The sequence below is a fragment of the Arvicanthis niloticus genome, chromosome 14 (assembly GCF_011762505.2).
Source record: "Arvicanthis niloticus isolate mArvNil1 chromosome 14, mArvNil1.pat.X, whole genome shotgun sequence".
Lineage (NCBI taxonomy): Eukaryota > Metazoa > Chordata > Mammalia > Rodentia > Muridae > Arvicanthis > Arvicanthis niloticus.
In genome coordinates this window covers 55,816,066-55,830,174 of record NC_047671.1, presented here as the reverse complement: position 1 = coordinate 55,830,174, position 14,109 = coordinate 55,816,066, and the positions used below count along the sequence as shown (strand labels likewise).

General features: G+C 39.2%; 1 pseudogene; it reads left to right on the top strand.

Moving 5' to 3' along the window:
• Positions 1–13,408: 13,408 nt before the first annotated feature.
• Positions 13,409–13,838, top strand: LOC117719986 (large ribosomal subunit protein uL24 pseudogene; annotated as a pseudogene).
• The last annotated feature ends 271 nt before the right edge of the window (positions 13,839–14,109 follow it).

Below are 14,109 nucleotides of genomic sequence, written 5' to 3'. Positions count from 1 at the left end.
CTGACTAGTCCCATCTTACCAAGATGTTGTAGAGTGTTAGAACAGGGTGAGCAAAGGTACTGATTAAGTTGAAAGAAATAAAATTATGTTCCTAGGAAAATAAGATAATATGATGCATTCCTCTTTATGTACCTTGCTACTATAGCAACTCCACATTCTTATCTACTACTCTTGAAATTTTGAATCTGCCTAAAGGGCACTAAAATACTTACTGTATTAATTATCAAAAATAAAAATAGGTTAAAAATTATATATTATCATAAAAAATTAAAATGACCTTATATTTTAAGTCCAACTTATGGGAAAATCAACGACACATATGGAATATGCTGAATCATTAAAACAAATGCCTTCCTTGGGCTGGAAAGAGATGGCTCAGTGGTTAAGAGCACCTTCTGTTCTTCCAAAGGTCCTGAGTTCAATGCCCAGCAACCACATGGTGGCTCACAACCATCTGTAATGGGATCTGATGCCCTCTTGTGGTATGTCTGAAGACAGCGGCAGTGTACTCACATATATTAAATAAATAAATAAATAAATAAATAAATAAATCTTTTTAAAAAAAAAAATACCTTCCTTGATTCAACATGAATGTTTACAGAGTCAATCTTAATAAACACTGCACTCAATTAAGCAGGTAATTTTGGGGGAGAGCAAAGATGGCTGATGTTAGGGGAACCAAAAAAAAAATGGATTTTCTAAGATCAACTAATCTCTCAGCAATTTCGTTGACATCAAGAATGAAAACAGCAGGAAGTTAATCTTTCAGAATAGCATTTGACTAACAGAGGCAGAGAGGAAAGGGGTCAGTGACAAGGAAGACTGACACACTTTTGTGGAGAGCTATCTGTAAACTCTTTCCTCGTGTACATGGAATGCCTTTGGTGATGAGCAGGAGGCTGACACTGAGCCAGAAGGAGAGTCTGAGCTGCTCTACTTGGCTAGAATGTGACTCAGAAGTGCTACAGTTCATAGTGTTTACCTGTACAATCACCTGTCATCATTGATATAGTAGATATTTTAACCTGGTGGGTAATTTATTATTTCTTGTTATTCTTGATGATTGATACCAGTTGTTACTATCTCTTGGGTAGTTTTGGAATGGCAATCCAATATTAATATGAGATTTTTATATTCACATGATTTTAGTTAAGATCAATGTGTTTCTTTATAACTATTATTGTAATGATCGTTCTGTGTATTAGTTATTAAGCCACTAACTCTGCTGCTGTCCAACCTTATTTTGGACTCATTGGAATAAAGCAGAAACTCTGTACTCCTTACTAAAGTAAAGTCCCAACATGTGTCACTATAAAGAAAATTTGTTCCTTATATTTTAATGGTAGAAACCAGCCTCAGATGTTTCCCTGGGGTCCTGCCTGACTGCTTCTGTAGGAAGGGTTTGGGAACCTGCCTGTCTACAAACACATTATAGCCTCCAGCCTAAAGTAAAAGTCACAATACAAACATAAGCTTTGATTAAAGAAAAAAAGAAGCAGAATTAAGACTTCTGAGAAAAGCATAGCATATAAGGCAGGTGACAGGTCAAAACCTTGGAAATCTTATGTGCTATTTTCTAGTGTGGAACTGTGGATTCAATAGATAAACACTATACTCAGTGACTGTTCAAAGCAAAGCCCAAAATACCACAATGCAAAATATAACAAAGATGGAAGCATTTCTCTGTTTGCAGAATTACCAGTAGGCCTTGAAAAGAGCGTGAACATGAAGCATCTTTCTCTGGACTATGTGAAGCCAAGGAGAACATCCCTGATAGAATCTTCAGGATAGGCATCAGCTCCATGTGTGATCTATTTTAAAAGCTACCAATGCTTTCCTCAGAGTGTCTGTGACATTCTGTATTTCCAAATAAGTGATTCTTTTTCACCAAGCTCTCATCTGCATTTTGGAATTCTGATTACTGGTTTTAGTTATTCCAAGAGGTGCATTGTTATGTGTTGACATTCATTCCCTAATGAAATGTTGCCTTTCATTTATCGTTGCACTGAACACAATTTGTGAGATTATTTTCAGTGTGTGCTTTACCTGCAGAAATGTGTCTTCAAATTTAGTTTTTCTAGTTTCTAATTAGAATGTTTTTTTTCCACTGAGTTTTGAAAGCTCTCTTTTTGGGAGGGGATTGGAGTGTTTTGTCTTGTTTTGTTTTGTTTGTTTTTTGAGACAAGGCTGTACACAGGCTGTCCTGGAACTCACTCTGTAGACCAGGCTGGCCTCGAACTCAGAAGTCTGCCTGCCTCTGCCTCCCAAGTACTGGGATTAAAGGCATGTGCCACCACTGCCCAGCTTACATATTCTTTTAACTGGTGGTGTTTTGATAGAAATTATGAATGTTTGGTTTGAAATTTTTAACTGTTACTGTTTATCTTTTTTTTTAATTTCAGTATTAAGTATTTTGTAGGGCAAACTTTTTATTTAGATTATTTCACTACTTAGTTTTTTGTAGTACCTGTGGCTAATTTCTACTCCTACTTTCACAATGACCCTTGAGCTTTCATAGAATGGAGGTGAGTTGCGGATGTCCCGTTTAGACTTGAGTGAGGACTTAGTCTCATATTCTCTGAACCTTGGCCAGTCGTGAGTTTCAGCATTCATCATATACTGTGAAAAGAAGCTTCACTGGTGACAGGTGACAGATGTATTCATCAGTAGCTGTAAAAATATGAGCTTACAGCACGCTTAGTTACCGTGTCCATTTAGCAGAATAGTGGGTAGTAGGCTTTCCCTTGGGGCCTATGACCTAGCCATCCATTGAGGTTTGGCTCAGTTAAAAGTACATAGCATGAATTCAGTCTTGTGATATGGGCCTTACACCAAACCACAAAGTGGTTGGTTAATCCCATAGCATTCATGAACATATGACAGCAGTGGGTGTGTTTTGCCAAGTCAGTCATTATTGCAGTTTCCAGGATTCATACCTGGGTAAGACTGATGATTACTTGTCTCCTTGAGTAGCATGTGTACAACATTCCAGGGACATGAAGTCTAGCTAGCCAGTAGGATTGAAAATCCCAGGTTGGCGCCAGCTAGATATAAGGTATGTGCAGCATAATGTGACCAAACATCTTATCAATGAAACATTTAGGCATAGTTATGATCCGGAATTAGAAAACCAGAGAATTGCCTAAATAACATTGTAGTCTGATATTAATTCAATCAAATAATATACAGGTTTTTGTGATGGAGTGGATTTAATGTCACTATAGAACTTCTTAGAATTTACTTCAGCAAGAACTGAGAATGCTAGCACATATCTGGAGTATACACAAAAGAACATGACTGAAACTCTACAAACTGAAACATATTATATTTTTTGAAGTAATTTGCAATTATTGCACATTTACATACAAGACCTATTTGATAGAAATATAACTTTCAGGTGCTGTCTGGATTCAAATGATATAAGAACGTATTGAAAGAATTCTAGTGTGAATCTGAAAACACAATTCAAAGCACAGGGAAACAGTTGTGGCTCAAAGGGAAGGAAAAATTGGAATATGCAAATGGTCAGTTAATCTTAACTGTGGTTAAGAAGCTACTGCAAATGTCAAACTAAAGATTATGACTTTTGGGAATCATCACTGTCTGTGGTAATGATCATGAGGGTGCAGTTGCTGGATAACAGAGCAATCATCATCAGGGTGAAAGCATTTAGAAGTGCTACCAACAAAGGACACTGCAGTAACAGACAGCAAGTCGGAATCCTCATCTGTCTGCCTTCAATGGAAATATAAACACTGAAAAACAGTGTTTCAATGCATTCTATTTCCTATAAAATTAGAGGGAGTTATACTAAGAATAGGTAATTATTATTAACAGGTATACCTATATTAATGGGCATTATTGAAAGGCTAATTCAAATACTTTAAAGTCGTTTTTGCAAACTAATGATCCAGCAAACATCACTGTCTTAAAAGACGGGCTTATATGTAAACAATGAATGGTTGTACTTGGGCAAAGTTTAAGTTGCTTTTCTAGATTAAAAAGTAAAAATAATTTCTTTGAGAATAATTCTAGAGTGATATTTATATTCCTTTAGGTGATTCTAATTCATTTTAACTGTTACCTAAAACATATCATGTTATATTTGATGAGGAAGAGAGAAGACAAGGAACAAAACAGTCCCTTAATAAACATGCGATAGGAAACAATTTTGAGAAATAGTTGTCATTTGGGGTAAATTTTGGAGGATGGTACATGCTTTTTTCTTTACTTGATTAAGAATAATCACTTTTCGAGCCAGGCAGTGGTGGTGCACACTTTTAATCCCAGCACTTTGGAGGCAGAGGCAGGCAGATTTCTGAGTTCGAGGCCAGCTTGGTCTACAGAGTGAGTTCCAGGATAGCCAGGGCTACACAGAGAAACCCTGTCTCGAAAAACAAAACAAAAGACTAATCGCTTTTCATACAGCACATTCCAGTCGGTTTCCCCTCCCTCACCTTCTCCCAAATCCTCCCATGCTCCTCTCACCCAGCCAGCTCCATGCCTTCTTTCACTCTTTAGAAAACAAAGAGCCGAATAAAAATAATTTTAAAAAATAAACACACACACATACACATAAGTACATTGCAAAATATAAAATCCATAAAAACATAAAATTGGAAGCATAATACACAAGCAATGCACATGTATAAATGCATTAACAATACCAAGCACTGAGGAAAAGGTGAAGAATCTTTGTCATGGATGAAAGTATAAATCATCTGGAAAAAACATCTGGAAAACTATTTAATAACATTCTCTGTAGCTACAGCTTACAAGGTTTCTGGTTCCAATAATTCACAGGGGGGATCTATATACCAGAGAGGAGAGGCAAGAGAGGAGGGGAGGGAAAACTGTGTGGCATGTGACTTTTCCTGGGGAGACGCAACACACACAGCTACCCACCGCAGATAAGGAACCCATAATAAACCAAAGTATAGATACGACCAAAGTCCAGTTTGGTGAACCAATGAGTTTTACTGGGGTTACATTCAGGATTATGGGTGAGGGGTTACTTAGAAGAGCAGAAATGACTCAAAGGCAGCTGCACCACCAAACCCCACCCCAGCATAAGTGACTGCTCTCAAAGTTGGGAACCTAGGGCACAAACACAGCCTGCGGGCAGCACAACAGATTGGAGAGTATCCTTTTCAAGTGCCTACAGTGCTCTAACCTCTTCTAGGCAGCTCGGCTGTTTCTGCATCTTCCGGGCAGCTGGCCTAAGAGTCTTTGCAGATGTGGTTGTCTGAGAGTCTTCTTTGCAACTTGGTTTCGTCTCAGAGTGACTCTCAGCTTTTATAGTTTCCTCTGGCAAGGAAGGGCCTAGTGAATCTTGTCAGTTTCAGGGACTTCCTGAAGCTATTTTGAGTTGTTTACCTTCCTGCTTTAGGAAGGTAAATCATTCTGGGAGGAAACTTATACCCATATGGACTTTCTATGGAGACACCAGCTCTGAATAAAAACACAGAGACTTAAATCTATTAGGCAAACTTAAGGCCTTCACTTAGGCTTGCTCCCACCTAGCCCTTTTAACTTATTAACCTGTTTATTCTATTCTAAATTCTGCCACATGACACATTAGTTACCTCTCCTTCCATCATGGTCTGCGTCTTCCTCCACTTCTGGGCCTGACTCTCTCCCAGAGTTCCGATCTCTGCTGGAAGTCCCACCTGTTCTCTCCTCAGCTATAGGCCATCAGCTTTTTAATAAACCAATCAGAAAGCGAGAGAGAGAAATTTACAAAATACTATGTGGTGATGTGAATAACAATACCAAACTCCAGTCTACACTCAACTATCTGCCTGTACAGAATCAGCATGTGTATAATACAAAGACAGTCTTTACACAGTGCACAATAATATTACCCCAACAAAAAAACTGTTACCAAACATTTGAAAAGTCATTTCCAAAAATATGGCAGCAGTGAAATTTATAGTAACCTTAAATAAAAAGCAATACTCAAGTCCGTTAATACTGACTTATTATGTAGCCATAGAACAATGTATATTATGCAATAAAAAATAACAAAGTGTGCTAACAAAAGAATATTCATTAATGTCACAATTATACAACAGGCACATATACACAGGCTTTTCTTGTTCCTATTGTAAAGTTTCAAATTTACCTAAAGCAGCCTATGGCTGTATGACAGATGTGAGTAAGACAAGAGGGAGTTGTGACTTGAAGAAAATGGGTCAAGGAACACTTGGAGTTCTGGACATGTCTGGAGTGTTTATGTGATTGGTACCTGTGGTTATTCCTGTGCAGTGTCTTGGCTCTCTGAATGTGAATGGAACGTGACCATCCAGCCTTGATCCTTCAACCAAACCTTCCCTGCCTGCTGACATTTTTCATCCCATGAGCCGTATCCCCTGGAACTTTAAGCTGACACAAACCTATTCTCCCTTAAGTTGCTTCTGTCAAGGTATTTTACAACAGCAAGCAGAATGTGACTGTAAGAGACTGAAATTCAAAATTAACGGATACCCAACCACCTAATGATAACATGTAATAAAGTAAAAGGCAGGTTATGTGCTGGAAAATGCATTTGTAGTATACAACCATGAATTGATGAGGAAAATGATGGGTTTTGACTTTTCAAAATTTAATTGAATTGTATAATTAATATCCAGGTCCTTAACTCTCAATATATTACATATCATTCAAAATCAGTTCACACACACACACATGCACACTCACATGGGCACTTGCACACGCACTCACAAGCACACACAATGTTCACGCTCTCACACACACATGCACACTTACACTCACAGGAGCATGCACACTCACACTCACACAGGCGCGCGCGCGTGTGCACACACACACACACACACACACACAGAGTTAAATGTAGAGTCTTCATCAGTCCCTTTCACCATGACAAAAACAGCGTCTCCTAATGCACCTCATCTTTTCTGCTCCATCCACTCAGCCTTCCTCTTTTTTTCACTTATCCTGTCTTGAAATTACTTCTGTTACTCTTGTATTTTCTCGCTACTTCATAATACTTCATTCCGTTTCTATCCTTTTCACAAGGAACTAATACTCAGAGACCTAACTTTCTCATCCAGTTCACGGAAGCACTAACAAAATGACTGCCCCAATATATGTGCAATAAAAAGTTTAATATCTCTGTTCACTTAGCCCAAGTTTTTATGGAACTGTTAACAGGGAAAGCATAATCTAAAGCCACAGTATGGTTAACCTCCATTTATTTCTCTAGTTATATAGATTCCAGTTGTGGTGATTTTAAAAGCTTGGTGGAGCCTCATTAACTTTACAAGGCAAGACTGGATTTACAGAACCAATATCTATGTGCACAAAGCAATGCCTGTCAGTTCTGTTTTTATTGGAGGTTCTCTGCTTCCTTTCCCACTCTAATACAGATGTCTTTTATAAGATTACATTTTATGTAACAAAAGCAACAGGCAATTTCCAATCAAATGCAGAAGGCAGGGTTTTTCTTACTAGTCTCTGAGGTATAAGGATGTGCCTCAATGCCCATGGAATCTATGAAGGGTCAGTTTATGCGGCTAATCTATTTTATGTTATTTTGAATATTAATTACTGTATAAACCTTGCCTCTGGCATTTGTTTTAGGGAACAGATTTTTCAAACACATTTTAAGTAAACTTTCAGAACAAGTAAGCAATTATTACTAACTCTCACTTATTTTATTTGGTTTATTCTGTTTTAACTACCTCTGAGTTGCAGGGATAAACAGTAAGATCATGAGATACAGTGTTCCTTACTGTTACTCAGCTCTAAGTAGTGTTGATCTAGAAGGCTCAACCATTCAAAGCACATGATGAATTATCATCTGGGACCAGGTTGTAACCTCAGTCACTACTAGCAAGTCTAAATCAATATTTGATCAACAGAAAGAGAAAACACACATAACAAAAAGCAGTTTAGATTGAAACATGTAAAATGTATCTGTATTACCTAAAATATGAAAAATCACTGTAGATGCCATAACCACATCATTAGGTTTTTCTAAAGCTTCTGTAACTTATACACATAATTCTCTGTTCTCTTCCTCACTCACTCTTGCTCTCTCTCCCTCTCCCAAAATATACCTAGTTCCGTTTCTATATTGATGGCACTTTCCTGAATTCTTCCTAGAAGTTTGAGATGTTCATGTCCCTTGTCAAAGTTTAATCAAGGCCTTTAATTCTTCTGACAATTTTCCCTACATGTTTACTGAGATCATATGGTGCAAATACAGTCTATCGGTGGATACTGTCTCCCCAGTCTCCTATTAGTTAAATCAAGTTCATGAAACTCCGCCTGTCACCTTGTCCACAGAAATTTGAAATTGTGTTGATTGTTGGTTGGTTGGTTGGTTGGTTGGTTGGTCAGTTTGGGCTTGGGGTTTGTTGTTGTTGTTGTTGTTGTTTGGGTTGTTTTGTTTTGTTTTTGTTTTCAATTTTAGAAACAGGGTCTCTCTGTGTAGCCTTGGCTCTCATGAAGCTCACTCTGCAGTCCAGGGCCACCTTGAACTCAGATATTTGCCTACCTCTGCCTCCTGAATGCTGGGATTAAAGGCATCCCCCACCACTGCCCAGCTCACGTTTCTGAACTTTGTATCATATTTTTCTTTTATATAACCTAGATCCAGATTTCTCCTTTTGTTAGCAAGACGATTCAACTTTTCTTTTAAAAGTGATATGCACCTGCAATTATTTTATTTTTTCTCAAATAGGAAAATGATCTGCAAGGAGATATTTCATCAATTATATAAACTACCTGCCTTTTCTTCCCACCATATTTTCTCAGAATAACAAAGAACAAATGAAAAGAAAAGAACAAAATGCTGTACGAAGGGAGAATAAGTAGAAAACACGCAGGGAAGTGGAAAAGATGAAAATCTATTATTTATTTTCTTATTTATGCTACAGAGAATTAACCCAGAATGATATGCATGCAGGATAAGCATGCCAACTCTCAACTATATACACAGCCTCTCTTCCTTTTATTTATTTGTTTGTTTGTTTAATTGAGACAGGGTCTCACCAAGTGCCCCTGAGCATCTTCTATACTGCAGGCATGCCTTGAAGTTATGATCTTTCTCCTTGCCCTCTGTGTAGTTAGGGGTACAGGCCTGTGCCACCAGACCCAGCAGATAACATCTTTAACACAGCTCTCATCCCTAAACCCTTGCGCCATTCTGTCAAGCACTGTTACTCAAGGAATTTTTTGTTTTACTATGATCAAGATCTTAAAGAAAAACTTAGGAATACCAAAGTATAACTTCATAAAATGTGATGCACGAAAGAAGGATATTGGTATTTCCCAATACCACATGCTTACCCGAGTTAAGTTATCAGACCACTATTTATTTTGCGTGGGTGGAGACCATGGATTACTTCTGATGTTACTACTTTGCTGACAGTAGTAGACAGTTCTACCCAATATCCAGTTGGTTTAAAACAAGGCAGAATATTTTTGTTCGGTGAAAAAGTGTAATATCTTATTTATTTTAACAAAAGAAAAAACAACTAAATTTCTTTCTTCTTTTTTTTTTCCCTTGTAAATTTTCTGCAAGAATGAAATCGCTCTTGAGCAAGTCTCTAGACTGATGCTGCCACCTGGCGTACGTAGCTGGTATTTTTCTGCATCGAGTAGAGAGAACTCAGGCATTGTTCTTTGCCGCGTGCAAGCAAGAAGGCATGCCCTCTACACCACAAGTTTCATGACTGAAATCTCTAAACAAAACACAAGTTCACAAAATAAAAACATAAAATCGTTTACTATAGTATATGGATAACATGTGAGCCTTCCGAGATGAACAGTGAAAGGAACAATATGCATAAACAGAATGTGTTTATGCTTACGGGAATCAAACAGAAGTATAATTGAGAGGGCCTGGTTCATGAATCAATGACAGAAAGCTGGTAAGAGTACTTTCTCTGACCCCTGTGATTTATGTTCTCCTTACTAGTCTCCAGATCAGTGGAAGACCCTGTAGGATCTTGTGATCTGCTGTAAAGTAAGGTCAGAAATGTTGATGACCCCTTCCAGGTGAGAGACAGAAGCACTGAGAAAGCATCTAGCTTCTGCTGTTTCCACAGAGCGCATTTGTATAGTAGCTTAACCTACATCCTGTCCCGGGAAACCTCTAGTGTCAAGGTCAAACATTATTCTCATCCTGCTTGCACGGAGTGCTTCCAGTTTTACTCTTTCTACCTAACAGTAAAGGTGTCCCATTCAAAGACATGAGAAAATGTATTAATTTGCTAATAATATAAATTGTTTTCCTGAGGTCCTTTCCTGGAGTTTAATGGATAAGCCCCTTGTCTGTTCACTTTGTGTTTATTTGATCTTTTCATTTGTAAGGACTTTGTTGTTGGAGGCAAGTATTATGCATGGAATTCTATGGCAGTTGGCAGCCTAGAAATGCAAGTGCAAAGCCCGTGGAATTATAAGAGTTTATTTATTATGTGATGTATGGCAGAAGGATCCAGATGAAGCCCCAGGTCTTGCTATATAGTCTATTTCTTACCAAACAGTACTTGAAAAGAGTCAAATTAGTACTGTTTATACATCTGACCCATGGTGAAATCCCAACTTATTATTTGCATCTATGTTACAATTTCTTATTGTAGAAGTGACATAAAAGTAAATTTTCAGAAAAATGAAACAAAAATTACACGAAAATAAAATGAATCTAGTATGGTTTATTATCCTTATGTAAATATTTTAAATGTAAAAACATACATTCGTAGGCAAATGGATGGAACTTGAAAATATCATCCTGAGTGAGGTAACCCAGTCACAAAAGAACACACATGGTATGTACTCCCAGGTAGGTGGGTATTAGTCAAAAAGAAGACGGGAATACCCATAATACAACTCACAGACCATATGAAACCCAAGAAGAAAGAAGATCACACCGAAGTGTGGATGCTACAGTCCTACTCAGAAGGAAAAAGAAATAATCTCGGAAAGTAGAGGGTGAACGGGATCTGGGAGGAAAAGAGGAGAGGGAGGGAAAAGGAGGGCCAGTTCAGATGCGGGAGAAGATGGGGGAGAAGTTCAGAAAGTCAGGAATTTGAAAGGTGTGTAGCAGTGGGGGAGCGGGAACTGGGAATAGCCACTAGAAAGTCCCAGATGCCAGGGACCCAAGAGGTTCCCAGGACCAAACAGGGAGGACATTAGCAGAAATACCCAGCAAAGAGGAGAGAGAACCTGTAGAGACCATATCCAGTGGATAGGCATGGCCCCTGGTTGAGGGATGGGGCCACTCACCCACCTCAAAAATACTAATCCAGAATTCCTCCTGTCTAAAAGAAATGCATGGACAAAGAGTGGAGCAGAGACCAAAGGAAAGGCCATCCAGAGACTGCCCCACCTGGAGAGCCATCCCATATGCAACTACAAAACCCAGACACTACCACTGATGCCAAGAAGCGCTTGCTGACAGGAGCCTGGTATAGCCATCCTCTGAGAGGCTCTGCCAGAGCTTGACCAATACAGACGAGATGCAGTTAAAGGCTAAGCTCACAGAAAAAAAAAATGTATTTTGTACTAAATGCTTATAATTAAATGTGAGTTTATTTTAAAGATATAAAAATGTTAATGTAAACACTTCATTTGCTAAAGGAAAAAACTGCTAATAGCCTTTCTATGTTTGCAAATTTCGTTTACTCTGTCTATCTGAACAGGTAAAAGAAGCTTGTGCCTCTTTCATAAGTATTATCTGTATGAATTACTCTTTTCTCGTTGCTTTAATTTAAAAAATTAACAAAAATCCATTAATTTAACAAAGAACAGGGATATTTTTGGCTCACAGTTTAAATGAGCAGAGTCCACCACAGCAAGAAAGTCATGGAGAGACAAAGAGCATAGGTGTGTGTTGACATGTAGGGGGTCGGTCTTCAGAGCTGTTGCGCATGCGCTGGCCTCTAGCGATACCTCTGCCCATTGGCATGAATTTTCAAGAGTTCCCAGTCTCATGCCTACCGTCTGCTGCTTACTTTTACCAGTGACTTTCACAGCTGAAGTCTCCATCCAAATCCTTCTGGAGTCTTGAGATTTGGGAGGCAATAGACCTAAAGCTAGGGAAAATATAGGCAGCAAAGTTCCAGTTAAGTTAGGGAATGCCACCTACCTTGAACATAAAAGGAACAAAGAATATGTCAAGGGGAGCTTTATGTTACCACGATCAGTTTCTGAATAAAAGCTCCCAGGAAGCTCTGCGGTGCTCCTTTGCATGTCCCTGTACACACCTAGCCTCTAGCATTTTCTGAAGTAGGAACCATCATGAGAGATTAGCTTAATCAACAAGTTAACAACAAACTCTGACCACTACATTATAGACGGCGATTATAGGTGTAGTATGAGAGACTTTGTCTGTGTGTGTGGATGAGTATATGAGTGTACAGAAGAGAAGGGGGAAGGCGTTCACATGGACAGTGCGTCTGTAAGGCATGGAGATGTCTGAATTTCGTTATTTCAAAATGTCACTTTAGCCACGGTGTAAGTAGTTTCATATTCAGGACAAGCCCATCTGTGACGGAAGTCCTCCGGGGCTGGGTGCAAATCTGTTTGCTCTGAAAGGGGGCATTGCCACTTCCTATGAGGGAACCTGCTTCTCTAGTAATGCATTATGGGTCACAGCCATCTCAGAGCCAACTAGGCAACTTGAAAGGAAGCGTTTCTTGTCTCTCGTTGAACACACGCAAGCAGATTCTTCCCCTGCAATGAATGGTTTGATTTGGATCCAAGAGACCGTAAAACCAGGGTTTTACAACAGATTCTGTCTTTGTTTAAGTTGTTTTGAGAGTTCGTATGCTTTAGTTCCTGGGTAAATTATAGGCTCTTAAGGCTTCTCAGAGCGATTCCGTTTTCCAGCAGACAGGATTTCACCTTTTTCCTTCCTCGGCTCACTCTGATTTGTCGATGAGAAGCAGCAGAGGAAACATGCATTTACTTCCTCTCAGAGTAAGCCACATGTATAAGGTGGGTGCTGGCCTGAGTCTTAGCTTCTCTTCTGCATTAGTAGAACAAAAGGACACCAAGAGTGCCTGAAGAAGTGTGGTCCTGAGAACAGAGTATGCGTCTACATTCACCGGAGTCACGAAGTGCATGAGATCCAGAGCACACTGAATCCTAGGCATGAAAAGAGAGAAACTTTCTGCAGTCTCTCAGCACGGCTTTCAGAGTTTAAGAATCAACAAAGTGTGTGCCGGGCGGTGGTAGCGCACGCCTTTAATCCCAGCACTTGGGAGGCAGAGGCAGGCGGATTTCTGAGTTCGAGGCCAGCCTGGTCTACAGAGTGAGTTCCAGGACAGCCAGGGCTACACAGAGAAACCCTGTCTCGAAAAAACCCTGTCTCGGAAAAAAAAAAAAAAAATCAACAAAGTGGCCCTTTTGAGGCCATCGGTGGATCCGTGCTGCCAAAATGAAATTCAATCCCTTGGTGACTTCTGACCGGAGTAAGAATCGCAAACGGCATTTCAATGTACCTTCTCACATTCAGAGGAAGATCATGTCTCTTTCCAAAGAACTGAGACAGAAGTATAATGTTCGGTCTATGCCCATTCGAAAGGATGATGAAGTTCAGGTTGTTGGAGGACACTACAAAGGCCAGCAGATTGGCAAAGTGGTCCAAGTACAGAAAGAAGTATGTCGTCTACATTGAGTGGGTCCAGCGAGAGAAAGCTAATGGCACAACTGTCTACGTGGGCATCCACCCCAGCAAGGTGGTCATCACCAGGCTGAAGCTGGACAAGGACCGCAAGAAGATCCTGAAGAGGAAAGCCAAGTCCCGACAAGTGAGGAAGGAGAAGGGAAAATACAAGGAAGAAACTATCGAGAAGATGCAGGAGTAGAGATATCTCATGCACGGCTTTCATTAAAGACTGCTTAAGTAAAAAAAAAAAAAAATCAACAAAGTGATAAGAAATCTCTTGTTCTGTTATACGTGATACAAACCAACAGAACTTTCACGAATCTAAAAAGAAGAAAATAGGTAAAGAACCACAATGTCTACTTTTAAAGAGGAAGTGGAGAAATATTGGAACCGGCTAACAGAAGCCACATTGGAGATTTAAGTTTTCGTTTGATTTTTATGGTTAGTGATTTTCTCAGTCTCATTCTTCC